The sequence below is a fragment of the Elephas maximus genome, chromosome 6 (genome assembly GCF_024166365.1).
Source record: "Elephas maximus indicus isolate mEleMax1 chromosome 6, mEleMax1 primary haplotype, whole genome shotgun sequence".
NCBI lineage: Eukaryota > Metazoa > Chordata > Mammalia > Proboscidea > Elephantidae > Elephas > Elephas maximus.
In genome coordinates, this window is record NC_064824.1 from 83,558,596 (window position 1) to 83,576,079 (window position 17,484).

A 17,484-nucleotide genomic window follows, 5' to 3' on the forward strand; every position below is an offset into this window, starting at 1 on the left:
GTTTAGCTTCGTGACAATGGATACTGCCTTCTCCTGCAAGACACCCTCCTCATCAAATGTGGATACAGTGAGAATTGACTTGAGTTCTACTATGCTCTTGTGAGTTCCAATTTATGCTTGCATGTAGCCTTGAGTTTGTTCCTGCTTTCACTATTTTGCATCTACCTTTACTTCCTGGCTGTCTGCCCTACAAATTCAAGCCTTAGTATCAGATATGAGGACAACAGCTTTATAGTGACTGCTTAGTCAACGTTTTAGGTCAAATTCCTGCAACTGAATCCCTTTAAATATGCATATATATGTACACAGCAAAACTAGTGGTTCTGCTTCTCTGATTGAGCCGTGACTAGTATAGTATTGCTAGCAAGAGCGGTTCCAGAAAAATATCTTAAGAGCTGCTTCTCTGAATTGATTCTGGGGTAACTAGACTTAGTTTTCAGATATTAGATTTAAAAACATGAATGCCCTTATTTCAAGTTTAAAGCGGACATTGGTATTCCATAGCTTGCAAAGGCAAAACAACTACCAAAATTATCATTTGCACATATCTATAATCAAATGTGCATACAGGCAAAATTCTGGGTGATCAACTATTTGCTGCAAAAGAACATTTTTGTGAAAATAAGGAATATAATAGGGTTGGTTTATTTCTAAATGCTCTGAGCTTGGAGAATAAAAATAATAAATTCAGGGCTTTAAATTCCCACCTGAGAGTAGGCATAAAGGACCTGAAAGTGTAAATGACACTCCTAAAAGACACTCTTCTTCTGTACCCACAGGGCCTAGATTTCTGAAAACCAAAGCCAAAGCTTAATCCTGTGGACAGCTGAATTACAACACAAATTAAATTCCCAACCTTGCATGATCTCTTTTATCAAAATTAAGATACTGATCGAGAAGGAATGGCATCCTGAAACCTGGAATGGGACATATGGACAGATTCTGATGAAGCTGGGGACCTTTAATTACTAATTGCTTCCTTGCCAGTAGTAGTAGCCCTGTCACCCCTGCATGAGGAGTTTAGTTTCCCCTTGAATGAAGACCTTAATGACCTTCCCTGAGGTAGCTGCTTTCCATAGGACATAAAGCTCTTTCATCAGGACCCACTCCTACTATCTCTCCTTGCTTTTTGACCTGTAACTAGAATCAAGAACCAGAAAGCACCAGAAGGTGAGATACAAAGTAAAACTTGTGAGGATATACAATACATATCAAAAGGGCTACATGATTTTATCAACTTCCACAAACAGAAAACTAGGAAATATATGTGGGAATGGATCATAAAGATGTGGGTTCAAGGTGGAAGGAATACAAAGTTGAATCAGAGCAAAATTATTGATAGGAGCTCACTAAGCAAAGATTCCAAATATATTGTGTTAGCACAAGGGACTGCAAATAGCTCTAACACTTTAGTTTGTCCATATTTGACTGAAATGTGAACCCAAATGTGGCTTAGACTAAATGAAGTTGAAAGTCAAACTTCCTTGGTATACTGTAGAGAAAGGTATTCAAAGACTTAAGGAGACTAGAATGCTAAAGGAGGTTTATTATGTAAGACTTACTTATTTGTTCCTTTACTTTATCCCCTAGGAAGGTAGAGAGAACATTTTCCTTACAAAGGTTGTAAGGAATAAATTTGTGAGATAAGCCCCAGTATCCTTGAAGAACTCTTTGGAGGCTCTTCCCTGTAAGCTAATTATTACAGTGGAACCGTCATCAATTTGGGATCCCTAAATTCACTGGAGATGGTGAGATGCTGATGTCAAAAGTGCCAAAAAAAAAAAAAAAAAAGGCATTTAATCGCCAAGACAAAGTGAGTATGGTTATTGTTATGTGTGGTAGAGTAGGTATGGTTATTGTATTGTTACAAACAAAGGAGCAATTAGAAAATTCTGTGTCACAGAGCTTTACCATTGGCTAGTCAATCAGATGTCCCTAGATCTGAACTAGCTGGATAATTTCACAAAGTCTTACTTGATGTATGTAAGTGGAAAGGCTCTAGGTGTAGTAAAAAGAAATCTGATGTGAATCACAGAGAGTCACAGTTCATCAATCTATTTGCAAACCTGAGCCAGTTCACAGTCCCAGAACCCTGGAAATGAAGTAATGGCCAGGTCACCTTTAGGAAGGATCCTGATACACTGCCAAATATTTACACTGTCAATCTTTCTCCCATCCTTTCTCAAAGGGACCTGTGGCCATTTATTACCAAAATCCCAGCCATTAAAATATGTTAGTAGTAATTATATGATCTCATAGTCTTAGGTTGACTAATTTCACTAACTTATTTGATATACATAAAAAATATATCAGTATGATTTTTTTGCAGTACTTAATTATATACACCATACATATGTTAGAAACCCTGATGGCGTAGTGGTTAAGTGCTACAGCTGCTAACCAAAGGGTCAGCAGTTCGAATCCAACAGGCGCTCCTTGGAAACTCTGTGGGGCAGTTCTACTCTGTCCTATAGGGTCGCTATGAGTCAGAATCAACTCGACAGCACTGGGTTTGGTTTTGGTTTTTTTTATACATATGTTGTTGTTGTTGTGTGCCATCCAGTTGATTGTGACTCTTATAGTGACCCTATACTACTGAGTGTAGTACCCTACACTATTGAGTATAGTTGGAAGAATCATCCTAAATACTACTTAAGTCAAGATTCATTTTTATTTAGATATATTAAATATTAAGTGTAAATATTTGCCGTTCAAATTTTCTATTTACAAGTACATAAAAAATAACTGTATGACATTGGATAAGGTCCCTGAGTGATACAAGTTGTTTGCAACTGCCTGCTAAATGAAAGCTTGATGGTTCAAACCTACCCAGCAGCACCATGGAAGAAAGTTTTGGTGATCTTCTTTCATAAAGATTACAGACAAGAAAACCCTATGGAGCTGTTCTACTCTGAAACACAGAGGGTCACCATCAGTCGGAATTGAGTTGACCACAATGTTTTTGTTGTTTATTTGTTTTTAATACGATATTGGGACCTGTAGGGCTAAGGAAGTTCAAGGTTTTAAATAAAATTTAAAGTTTATGTGGTAATAGTGATAAGGTAGAGCCAATAATTTTTAAAAAAATATAATCTGTGGTGCAAAATAGAACTAGAAACTGGACTGGACATTTTTAATGTCCAGAATAGATAGAGACTTTCACGTGAAGAATCGGTACCCCTTTTGTTATTTGATTCTCCATTTTTATGTCACTTAACCCCCACCTGGTGTCCAATAACAGATCAGACACCTAAATTATTACTTTTTCATGGTATAATTATCTGTGAAGTCCAGTTTTTCTTTATATTTTTCACTTTAAATCTGATGGTAAATAATGGGTAGAGTTTTCCCACTAGGTAGAAGTCTTTTCTAGTGAATTCATCTAAGAAATAGAAAATTGTTATTTTTATTATTGCAATAACAGCTTTTGACAGTAGTGGATAAAAGATACCTGACCGTATTCCCATCTTTTCACTACACTGACAGAAAGGGACTAGCATCAAAAATAGAGAAAGTGACAAATAAAGGTATTAAATAAAATAGTGATACACTTTATCACATTTTGATAGACAATTTTGAAACAACACTGGGCCACTGAGGTATTGGCTTCTGAAATATCAAAAGGATAAAATATTAGAGCAGGAGGCTGTAATGGTGCATATATAATGCAACTTACCTACCAAAATAAAATGAGCCAAAAAGAAATTTTGCGAGCAGAGTTGACCTGCAGAAAGTTCACTCTGGCATTATTTTAGGCCACAGTGTTTTAATATTTTTATATGTATATTGTATCTATCAATGTTTGTACTCAGGCAAGAAATTGCTTTTCTTTCTATTTACTGAGCAATATAATATATAAAAGTACATAAGTAGTTATGTGACACATACAGGTTCTTAAAAAGGAAAAAGTTATAGTCTTCCCTATAATCTAACAAAGAGATCAGATTGTATTAGCTATTCCTACTCATTTACAAAATATTTATTTTCACATGTTGGAGGACAACACTTTTCTTGTGCTTGACCTGTGAAATAATATTTACTATGTCTGTAGCTGGTAATCTCTCTTGGTTACTAAATATTGTCCTAATAAAGCTACAGATGTGCTTTCAGTCTCTGGTATTTTAACTTTATTCTGAGCTCCATTAACTAAGCCATTATCAGCAACCAATAATGTGTAAAAAGCTAACAGCTTTGGGGTGGATGTGAGGGAACTAGGTATGAGAGTGGTGTGAATGCAGCCTATGGAAATATTTATACAATAGAAAAAATGATGAACAAATATGTAGCCTTTTTACATTCTGGAATAGTCTAGGCAATGCCTTTATATACTGCCAATGGCACTGATTTGGAGGAAGTCATCAAAGGCTGAACCTCACCTTCCAGAGAAACAGCAGTATCATTGATAAGTTGATAGGGATGAATCTTAAAAGAAAACAAAACAAAACCATAATTTGGAGTGACATGGCCCAAACACAAGAGATTTGAAACAGTGACACCAATTTCTTAGTGATGGCTCAACAACATATTAAAGCACATAAATTTCTTACTTATGACAACATACTAAAACATTAATCACTTTTGAGTAACAAGCATAAAGTCAGAGCACACATGGTAGTTTTTCTGAAGGAATTGGGCACTGGCCCAAGGAGGCTGGGAACACTTGCAGTATGTACCTACCCTGAATACTGATCCAAAAAAATAAAATCAGTTTACTCGCAAGTGGCCCAGGTAAAGTACAGACCTTCTCTGTAGATACTGCACATGCTATTGTCACTGCACTCCTTGGACTATTGCATGGTGGAACTGGTAATGTCAATAATATCACCACTCTTCAATTTATAACCTGAAAAGAGAATTCCAATAGAAACCTGGCGGACAATTAGGGTCATATCAAAATCATAATAATCCAAATTTAGTTTATTTTATAACGTAAGGATTGTGTAATTTTTAATAATTTATGTGAGGCATCAATAGTCCTGCTAAAATGGCCCGCAGCCTAGCCCAATCCAGCTTCTTTTGGTAGTCTGCTCTGAATGGGCAGCATGCCTATTCCACTGCCCTGCTTTGTTTGTGGTCTTAGTTCCAGATTTCCTGGGGATAAGCACTTGAAAAATATAACACATTCCTACCCACACACCCGACTCTTCCACATAACATTCAGTAACATACAGGAATGGGAAATTAACATGCAACAAGTTTGGCTCCAAGCTTGAACTATTTTCACATGTTACTTTATAATTTTAGTCCCAATTAGTAGCTTTTTGTTTTGCATTTGCATCACTACTTTGAAGAAGCTTGTAATAGAAAATTCTGCAAGCCAATCCGAGTCCTGCAAATCAGAAAATAGCATAAAGCTTTGAAATTATTATTTTTGGATCCTCACATTTCAACATAGTGTAACTTCCAAAAATGGCTATTTTAGATACCTAGAGCCCATGAGTGTGTCTGTGTTTGTGTGTGCATATTTTGTGAGTGCATGTAATTTTGAGTCTTTCTAGACATACGCAAGCCAAAATACACCCACTGGTTGTCTCTACCTGGTAATATTATAGACACGTTTTATTTTCTGCACTATGAAAATTACAAGCATGTTACTTTATGAGAAGAAATTGCTGATTAGCTAATAATTACTAACATATACATGCAGAGCTACAAAAACATATGATTTCCAAGAACTAAGAAAGAGAGAACTAAATTATTTGGTTACTATACCATTTTTTTTTATACCATTTAGTTTTCTCTGATTGAGGGGAAAAAAGAGTTCAGTGCAATCCAGTCCTTCTGAAGTGTTTCATTGCCTTTTTTTTTTTTTTGTAGTTTTTTGTGTGATCATATTATATTTTAGATCACAGATTGTGCTTCAATGATAATTTTACTTTTTAAGTTAGCAGTCACAATATGAAGTGAGATTAGGACATCCTATTACAAACATCACTTTTGTTGGCTTCCATTAAAAGTATAATTAGGAATAGAACCAGGACCTTTGCCACTCCACTTAGAACATCCTTCATGCTGCAGAATGCATGCAGCTAGATTAAAAATACAGACCCCAAATCTGATTACAGGGAGCAGCTGCTAATTCCAGTAATATGCCTTCCTTTTAAGAGTTAACAGAGTATCACATTATAAAAGCACAAAATATAGAAGTCTGATTATCTTTCCTTCATAGTTGACAAAACATGTTTTACAACTTTGGAATTTCTTATTAAATCAAGGAAAATCTACTCTTTTAAATACTAGAGGTCTCAGAGACTAAGCATAGAGGAAGGGGGAAATCTAAGCCAAAAAATATGTATAATACCTAGAACAGAGCAAATACTTAAAAATACAATTCAAAAACATTTTCCTGAAAATAAGATAAATTTTATATATATATATATATATATATATATATATATATATATATATATATATATATATATATATATATATAAAAAAAAAAACCTTTGCTGTCAAGTCAATTCCAGCTCATAGCAACCCTACAGGACAGAGTAGAACTGCCCCATAGAGTTTCCAAGGAGTACCTGGTGGATTCAAATAGCTGACTTTCTGGTTAGCAGCCACAGCGCTTAACCTCTATGCCACAAGGGTTTCCAAATTATGTATAGGAAGAACAAAAGTACTACAAGAAAAGTTGACACAAATAGTCAACAATATCAACAACAAGAAAAAATCAGGCTGACATGGAACTTATTTACAGCACTGTGGTACATTTCAGTAGTGGCCCAATTTTTTGTCTTTCCCTTTTTATCCAGCCCTGGTGGCAAAGTGGTTAAGAGCTGAGCTGCTAACCAAAAGGTCCGCAGTTTGAATCCACCAGCAGCTCCTTGGAAACCCTCTGGGGCAGTTCTACTCTGTCCTACAGGATCGCTATGAGTTGAAATCAACTCAGTGGCAACAGGTTTGGTTTTTTTTTGTTTTTGTCATGTTACTTGCACAAATCAGTGGAGTATATTTCCCCTACCCACTCAAATTTGGGTACACTGCACATCTTGCTTTTGACAAAGGGATATTGCTGGTGTGATGTGACCAAATAATTTAAAAGTGTGTGATTGCACTTGCTTGCCCTTCCACTTCTGCCATTGCCATGGAAAGGACATACCTGTGCTACCTGTCTGATCCCAGGAGAAGGCTAGGGACATGTGGAGCAGAACCATCCCAGTCAGGCCCAACCTAGAACAGCTGGTCTTGAGTCAACACTGAGGTATGAAAGTTATCACCACTCAAATCATCAGCATAGCCCAGTGGAGTTCAGACTAGATCAGTTGACTCTCAGCTGATTGTCAGAGGCATAAAAAGGGAAATGACAACTTAACACTGTATGCCACTGAAATTTTGCAGTAATTTGTTATGAAATGAAGGTTAATACATTCAGCAACATGTAATGACCAAAATTAGTGAAGAGACATATACAAAATTCTCAAGGGAATAAGGAATTTTATATGAAGGCAATTTTTTTTTCTTTTAAGTGCAATAACAAATACTTTGCACATACAAGGACATAAATAATATTGCTAACATGAACCCTTTTAAGGAAACAACTAGAAAAATATCTCCAACCATTCAAGTGAAACTGGAAATTTAAGCAAAAGAAATGCCAGTGAGCATTCAGTATATTTAACTGATGAATCTTCAGTCTAAAATAGGATAACAAAAAAAATGGAATGCGTGCATTGTACACATCAACAATGTAGAAATAATAAATCTAAAAGAAAGGGAGAGAAAAATGGGGAAAATGTAGAAAAAAATAATGGATGTCTCATCTGTAATAGCTCTGAGTCAAAGCTAACATAACAAATAGTAGACATCTAAGCTTATAAAAGTAAACTCTAAGAAAGATAACACAAGTGGCTAAAATTCAGTGACGAACCTCATTTTTTTTGTGCTTAGAGCAAGGATCTGCTAAAATTCAGTGACAAACCTCATTTTTTTGCACTTAGAGCAAGGATCTGATAGGTGCTGTAAATAAAAAAGAGGGAACTGAGTATATTATGTTATTGTTGTTAGGTGATTCAATAAAATGTTATTATTGTTGTTAGGTGATTCAATAGGATGCAGAAATTACCTAACAATATCATTAATACCACAAGCAAGTAGAATTTTACTGAAGATAATTCAAAAGCAGTTGCAGCAGTGCATTAACAGGGGACTGCCAGAAATTCAAGCCGGATTTAGAAGAGAACATGAAATGAGGGATATCATTGCTAAGGTCAGATGGATCTTGGTTGAAAGCAGAGAATAACAGAAAGATGTTTACCTGTGTTTTATTGACTGTGCAAAAGCATTCGATTGTGTGGATCATAACAAATTATGGATAACATTGGAAAGAATGGAAATTCCAGAAGAATTCATTGTACTCATGAGGAACGTATATATAGATCAAGAGGTACTCCTTTGAACAGAACAAGGGGTATTGCGTGGTTTAAAATCAGGATAAGTGTATGTCAGATTTGTATCCTTTCGCCATGTTTATTCAATCTGTATGCTGAGAAAATAATTGGAAAGCTGGACTATAAGAAGAAGAATGTGGCATCAAGAACGGAGGAAGACTCATTAACAGTCTGCAATATGCAAATGACACAACCTTTCCTGCTGAAAGTGAAGAAGACTTGTAGCACATAAGGATGAAGATGAAAGACTACAGCCTTCAGTATAGGTTACACCTCAAGATAAAGAAAACAAAAATTCTCACAACTGGATCAATAATCAACATCAGGATAAATGGAGTAAAGATTAAAGTTGTAAAGGATTTCATTTTACTTGGATCCACAATCAGCGCCCATAGAACCAGCAGTCAAGAACTCAAATGACACATTGCATTGGGCAAATCTGCTGCACAAGATCTCTTTAAAGTGTTAAAAGCAAAGATGTCACTTTAAGGACTGAAGTGCATCTGACCCAAGCCGTTGTGTTTTTCATTGCTTCACATGCATGCAAAAGCTGGACAACAAATAAAGAAGACTGAAGAAGAATTGATGCCTTTGAATTGTGGTGTTGGTAAAGAATATTGGATATACCACAGACTGCCAGAAAAATGAGCAAATCTGTCTAGGAAGAAGTACATCCAGAATGCTCCTTAGAAGCAAGGATGCCAAGACTTCATCTCACATACCTTGGATATGTTATCAGGAAGGACAAGTCTCTGGAGAAGGACACCATGCTTGGTAGAGGGTCAGCAAAAAAGAGGAAGATGCTCAATGAGATGGACTGACACAGTGGCTGCAACAATGGGCTCAAGTGTAACAATCGTGAAGATGGCACACAACCAGGCAGTGTTTCCTTCTGTTGTACATAGGGTAGCTATGAGTCTGAACCAACCTGATGGCACCTAACTACAACAAGAGAAATGAAATCCCATAAACAAAGATTAAGGAAAAACACAGTTTCATTACGTCAATTGAGTCAGGAAAATAAAGAGGAAAGAAACTAAACAAAGGGGTAAATCTGTTAGACGGGACATGTCATCATTTAGTAGAACGGTTAGTTACCAAATGAAGGTCCTAATATAACAGTCAGTTGGATTTAGGCCTAAAAAGTGGATAATTTTAGTATGCAAGAGGAATTGTACAATTATTAGAAACTGAACAGAACATAACCAATATGGTTAGGGAATTAAGCATTCAAACGATAGGCAACAAATGACATAAATCCAGTCTGAGAGTTTAGGACACAAGGGTCAGTTGAGGCCAACAGAGAAGTTTAATTAGAGTCAAAGAAATATGAAGAAAGACTAAGACTCCTTTTAATTCCCTCCAAGAGCTAGAATTTGAGCCAAATATTTGTGGAGCTGGGGTTTTATGTAAGGGTTAAATTGTCATCCTTTGCAAGATAAGGTGAGTAGAAAAAAACAAGCATCTTTGACACTAAATAAGATGACATTTTTTTTTAATGTATTTTAAAATCAAAGAACTTCAGTGTTGGAAGTATCTTTAAAGGGCATATTCAATTCCTGCATTATACAGGACTGCCTTCAAGCTAAAAGAAGGAAAAGATCATTGTGAACTGAAGTCCAAAAGGAAGACAAGAAATGACTTTTTAAAAATAATAACCTTCAGGTACATTAAAATAGCTTTTGAGTTATTTTTGTATCTTGCCTTAGTCAAAGAATTTCTAAAGTCAATAAAAGTAAAGGATTTTTTATCAACTGAATATGCTATGCTACATTGATTAAAAATATAAATTAAAATATTTGTGTCAAAAATATGAATATTGGTTTCATCAGAAAAAATGAAAATAAATGTGGTAATAGTTCATATCAAAAAAGCTAGAAAAAGATTAAATATTAAATCCAAATAAATGAAGAGAAATGAAATTATATCAAAACAATTAATTTTAGAAATTGAAACTATCTATGCCGAGCATAATATTTTTTTCTTAAAGTCTTATAGACTAAATAATCTTTGTTAAGACTGATAATAAAAATAAGAGGATAATCATGTATCTGTCAGAGTTGTTTGGTGCAGAGCTCAGAAATTAACAATGGGTGAATTAAATATAAAATATACATTGAAAAAAAATCAGAGAGGTCACAGAATTTACTTAAAGTACAAAGAACAAGGCTTGAAAATTAATGTGATAGAAGTGATTAGATAGCCAGCAGGACCAGATGTCCAGTTGGGATTCTGCTGCTATCAAAACTGAGAAGAAGGGGCGGAGCCAAGATGGCGGACTAGGCAGACGTTACCTCGGATCCCTCTTACAACAAAGACACGGAAAAACAAGTGAATCGATCACATACATAACAATCTACGAACCCTGAACAACAAACACAGATTTAGAGACGGAGAACGAACTAATACGGGGAAGCAGCGATTGTTTCCAGAGCCTGGAGCCAGAGTACCAGTCAGGTACGGCACAAGCACAGAGACCTGCTCCACCCCCCTGAACTAACCCCGGGAGGGGGACCAGCCGGTTCCACGGGCAGCGTGGGACGCAGCCGGTAGGAGAAGTCCCCGGGAGGCAGTGACTGATCTTGGAGCAGAAAGAGCAGCATCTGAGCCGGGGAACCGTCCCGCAGGGATTTGGACTCCACGCAGGTACGCCATAAACACGGAGAGTTGCTCCACCCCCTGAACTAACCCCGGGAAGGGGACCAGCCGGGTCGCGCGGGCGGCGTGGGACGCAGCCGGTAGAAGAAGTCCCCGGGAGGCAGCGACTGGTACTGGAGCGGGGAGAACAGCGTTCCAGCCGGGACACTCGGTCGCGGCACAAGCACGGGGAGCTACTCCACCCATCTGAACTAACCCCGGGAGGGGGCCCACCTGGTTCACGGGGGCGGCACGGCCACGCGGCTGGAGAGACGAGAAGTCCCCGGGAGGCAGCGACTGATTTTGGAGTTGAGAGTGCACCGTCCCAGTAGGGGAGCCTTGACGCTGGGCGTGGGGCTGCAAGCGGAGGATCTGACCGTGACTCCAGCAGGCCAGAACCCCTGGGGGCAATCTCCACGCAGCCAGCACACATAGGCGACGCGCCCGTGGGAATCTCAGATATAACAGTCATTCCAAGCAAGACAAGCAACTCTGGCTATATTCTGAGGTGCTACTCTCCTATCTCTCTGTTCCCTCACCCACCCTCCCCAGGCGGCTTCATTAACATCTGAATAGCCTGAGCCAGAGGGAGAACTCTGATAGGGATCTGACTGCAGTTTTTTTTTAGCGGATTTTCTGGAAAAACTAGTTTCCCAGTGATGGCTCGGAGACAACAATCCATATCAAACCACTTAAAGAAGCAGACCGTGACAGCTTCTCCAACCCCCCAAACAAAAGAATCAAAATCTTTCCCAAATGAAGATACAATTTTGGAATTATCAGATACAGAATATAAAAAACTAATTTACAGAACGCTTAATGATATCACAAATGAAATTAGGATATCTGCAGAAAAAGCCAAGGAACACACTGATAAAACTGTTGAAGAACTCAAAAAGATTATTCAAGAACATACTGGAAAAATTAATAAGTTGCAAGAATCCATAGAGAGACAACATGTAGAAATCCAAAAGATAAACAATAAAATAACAGAATTAGACAACACACTAGGAAGTCAGAGGAGCAGACTCGAGCAATTAGAATGCAGACTGGGACATCTGGAGGACCAGGGAATCAACACCAACATAGCTGAAAAAAAATCAGATAAAAGAATTAAAAAAAATGAAGAAACCCTAAGAATTATGTGGGACTCTATCAAGAAGGATAACCTGCGGGTGATTGGAGTCCCAGAACAGGGAGGGAGGACAGAAAACACAGAGAAAATAGTTGAAGAACTTCTGACAGAAAACTTCCCTGACATCATGAAAGACGAAAGGATATCTATCCAAGATGCTCATCGAACCCCATTTAAGATTGATACAAAAAGAAAAACACTAAGACATATTATCATCAAACTCACCAAAACCAAAGATAAACAGAAAATTTTAAAAGCAGCCAGGGAGAAAAGAAAGGTTTCCTTCAAGGGAGAATCAATAAGAATATGTTCTGACTACTCAGCAGAAACCATGCAGGCAAGAAGGGAATGGGACGACATATACAGAACACTGAAGGAGAAAAACTGCCAACCAAGGATCATATATCCAGCAAAACTCTCTCTGAAATATGAAGGCGAAATTAAGATATTTACAGACAAACACAAGTTTAGAGAATTTGCAAAAACCAAACCAAAGCTACAAGAAATACTAAAGGATATTGTATGGTCACAGAACCAATAATATCAGATATCAGCACAACACAAGGTCACAAAACAGAACGTCCTGATATCAACTCAAATAGGGAAATCACAAAAACAAACAAATTAAGATTAATTAAAAAAAAAAATACACATAACAGGGAATCATGGAAGTCAATAGGTAAAAGATCACAATAATCAAAAAGAGGGACTAAATACAGGAGGCATTGAACTGCCCTATGGAGAGTGATACAAGGCGATATAGAACAATACAAGTTAGGTTTTTACTTAGAAAAATAGGGGTATATAATGAGGTAACCACAAAAAGGTATAACAACTCTATAACTCAAGACAAAAACCAAGAAAAACGTAACGACTCAACTAACATAAAGTCAAACACTATGAAAATGAGGATCTCACAATTTACTAAGAAAAACGCCTCAGCACAAAAAAGTATGTGGAAAAATGAAATTGTCAACAACACACATAAAAAGGCATCAAAATGACAGCACTAAAAACTTATTTATCTATAATTACCCTGAATGTAAATGGACTAAATGCACCAATAAAGAGACAGAGAGTCACAGACTGGATAAAGCAACACGATCCATCTATATGCTGCCTACAAGAGACACACCTTAGACTTAGAGACACAAACAAACTAAAACTCAAAGGATGGAAAAAAGTATATCAAGCAAACAATAAGCAAAAAAGAAGAGGAGTAGCAATATTAATTTCTGACAAAATAGACTTTAGACTTAAATCCACCACAAAGGATAAAGAAGGACACTATATAATGATAAAAGGGACAATTGATCAGGAAGACATAACCATATTAAATATTTACGCACCCAATGACAGGGCTGCAAGATACATAAATCAAATTTTAACAGAACTGAAAAGCGAGATAGATACCTCCACAATTATAGTAGGAGACTTCAACACACCACTTTCGGAGAAGGACAGGACATCCAGTAAGAAGCTCAACAGAGACACGGAAGATCTAATTACAACAATCAACCAACTTGACCTCATTGACTTATACAGAACTCTCCACCCAACTGCTGCAAAATATACTTTTTTTTCCAGCGCACATGGAACATTCTCTAGAATAGACCACATATTAGGTCATAAAACAAACCTTTGCAGAGTCCAAAACATCGAAATATTACAAAGCATCTTCTCAGACCACAAGGCAATAAAACTAGAGATCAATAACAGAAAAACGAGGGAAAAGAAATCAAATACTTGGAAAATGAACAATACCCTCCTGAAAAAAGACTGGGTTATAGAAGACATTAAGGAGGGAATAAGGAAATTCATAGAAAGCAACGAGAATGAAAATACTTCCTATCAAAACCTCTGGGACACAGCAAAAGCAGTGCTCAGAGGCCAATTTATATCAATAAATGCACACATACAAAAAGAAGAAAGAGCCAAAAGCAGAGAACTGTCCCTACAACTTGAACAAATAGAAAGTGAGCAACAAAAGAATCCATCAGGCACCAGAAGAAAACAAATAATAAAAATTAGAGCTGAACTAAATGAATTAGAGAACAGAAAAACAACGGAAAGAATTAACAAAGCCAAAAGCTGGTTCTTTGAAAAAATTAACAAAATTGATAAACCATTGGCTAGACTGACTAAAGAAATACAGGAAAGGAAACAAATAACCCGAATAAGAAATGAGAAGGACCACATCACAACAGAACCAAATGAAATTAAAAGAATCATTTCAGATTATTATGAAAAATTGTACTCTAACAAATTTGAAAACCTAGAAGAAATGGATGAATTCCTGGAAAAACACTACCTACCTAAACTAACACATTCAGAAGTAGAACAACTAAATAGACCCATAACAAAAAAAGAGATTGAAACGGTAATCAAAAATCTCCCAACAAAAAAAAGTCCTGGCCCGGACGGCTTCACTGCAGAGTTCTACCAAATTTTCAGAGAAGAGTTAACACCACTACTACTAAAGGTATTCCAAAGCATAGAAAATGACGGAATACTACCCAACTCATTCTATGAAGCCACCATCTCCCTGATACCAAAACCAGGTAAAGACATTACAAAAAAAGAAAATTATAGACCTATATCCCTCGTGAACATAGATGCAAAAATCCTCAACAAAATTCTAGCCAATAGAATCCAACGACACATGAAAAAAATAATTCACCCTGATCAAGTGGGATTTATACCAGGTATGCAAGGCTGGTTTAATATCAGAAAAACCATTAATGTAATCCATCACATAAATAAAACAAAAGACAAAAACCACATGATCTTATCAATTGATGCAGAAAAGGCATTTGACAAAGTCCAACACCCATTCATGATAAAAACTCTTACCAAAATAGGAATTGAAGGAAAATTCCTCAACATAATAAAGGGCATCTATGCAAAGCCAACAGCCAATATCACTCTAAATGGAGAGAACCTGAAAGCATTTCCCTTGAGAACGGGAACCAGACAAGGATGCCCTTTATCACCGCTCTTATTCAACATTGTGTTGGAAGTCTTAGCCAGGGCAATCAGGCTAGACAAAGAAATAAAAGGTATCCGGATTGGCAAGGAAGAAGTAAAGTTATCACTATTTGCAGATGACATGATTATATACACAGAAAACCCTAAGGAATCCTCCAGAAAACTACTGAAACTAATAGAAGAGTTTGGCAGAGTCTCAGGTTATAAAATAAACATACAAAAATCACTTGGATTCCTCTACATCAACAAAAAGAACACCGAAGAGGAAATTACCAAATCAATACCATTCACAATAGCCCCCAAGAAGATAAGATACTTAGGAATAAATCTTACCAAGGATGTAAAAGACCTATACAAAGAAAACTACAAAGCTCTACTACAAGAAATTCAAAAGGACATACTTAAGTGGAAAAACATACCTTGCTCATGGATAGGAAGACTTAACATAGTAAAAATGTTTATTCTACCAAAAGCCATCTATACATTTAACGCACTTCCGATCCAAATTCCAATGTCATATTTTAAGGGGATAGAGAAACAAATCACCAATTTCATATGGAACGGAAAGAAGCCCTGGATAAGCAAAGCACCACTGAAAAAGAAGAAGAAAGTGGGAGGCCTCACCTTACCTGACTTCAGAACCTATTATACAGCCACAGTAGCCAAAACAGCCTGGTATTGGTACAACAACAGACACATAGACCAATGGAACAGAATTGAGAACCCAGACATAGATCCATCCACGTATGAGCAGCTGATATTTGACAAAGGACCAGTGTCAGTTAACTGGGGAAAAGATAGCCTTTTTAACAAATGGTGCTGGCATAACTGGATATCCATTTGCAAAAAAATGAAACAGGACCCATACCTCACACCATGCACAAAAACTAACTCCAAGTGGATCAAAGACCTAAACATAAAGACTAAAACGATAAAGATCATGGAAGAAAAAATTGGGACAACCCTAGGAGCCCTAATACAAGGTATAAACAGAATACAAAACATTACCAAAAATGATGAAGAGAAACCCGATAACTGGGAGCTCCTAAAAATCAAACACCTATGCTCATCTAAAGACTTCACCAAAAGAGTAAAAAGACCACCTACAGATTGGGAAAGAATTTTCAGCTATGACATCTCCGACCAGCGCCTGATCTCTAAAATCTACATGATTCTGTCAAAACTCAACCACAAAAAGACAAACAACCCATTCAAGAAGTGGGCAAAGGATATGAACACACATTTCTCTAAAGAAGATATTCAGGCAGCCAACAGATACATGAGAAAATGCTCTCGATCATTAGCCATTAGAGAAATCCAAATTAAAACTACGATGAGATTCCATCTCACACCAGCAAGGCTGGCATTAATCCAAAAAACACAAAATAATAAATGTTGGAGAGGCTGCAGAGAGATTGGAACTCTCATACACTGCTGGTGGGAATGTAAAATGGTACAACCACTTTGGAAATCTATCTGGCGTTATCTTAAACAGTTAGAAATAGAACTACCATACAACCCAGAAATCCCACTCCTCGGAATATACCCTAGAGATACAAGAGCCTTCATACAAACAGATATATGCACACCCATGTTTATTGCAGCTCTGTTTACAATAGCAAAAAGTTGGAAGCAACCAAGGTGTCCATCAACGGATGAATGGGTAAATAAATTGTGGTATATTCACACAATGGAATACTACGCATCGATAAAGAACAGTGATGAATCTCTGAAACATTTCATAACATGGAGGAACCTGGAAGGCATTATGCTGAGCGAAATTAGTCAGAGGCAAAAGGACAAATATTGTATAAGACCACTATTATAAGATCTTGAGAAATAGTAAACCTGAGAAGAACACATAGTTTTGTGGTTACGAGGCGGGGAGGGAGGGAGGGTGGGAGAGGGTTTTTTATTGATTAATCAGTAGATAAGAACTGCTTTAGGTGAAGGGAAAGACAACACTCAATACATGGAAGGTCAGCTCAATTGGACTGGACCAAAAGCAAAGAAGTTTCCGGGATAAAATGAATGCTTCAAAGGTCAGCGGAGCAAGCGCGGGGGTCTGGGGAACATGGTTTGCGGGGACTTCTAAGTCAATTGGCAAAATAATTCTATTATGAAATCATTCTGCATCCCACTTTGAAATGTGGCGTCTGGGGTCTTAAATGCTAACAAGCAGCCATCTAAGATGCAGCAATTGGTCTCAACCCACCTGGAGCAAAGGAAAATGAAGAACACCAAGCCCACATGACAACTAAGAGCCCAAGAGACAGAAAGGGCCACATGAACCAGAGACCTACATCATCCTGAGACCAGAAGAACTAGTTGGTG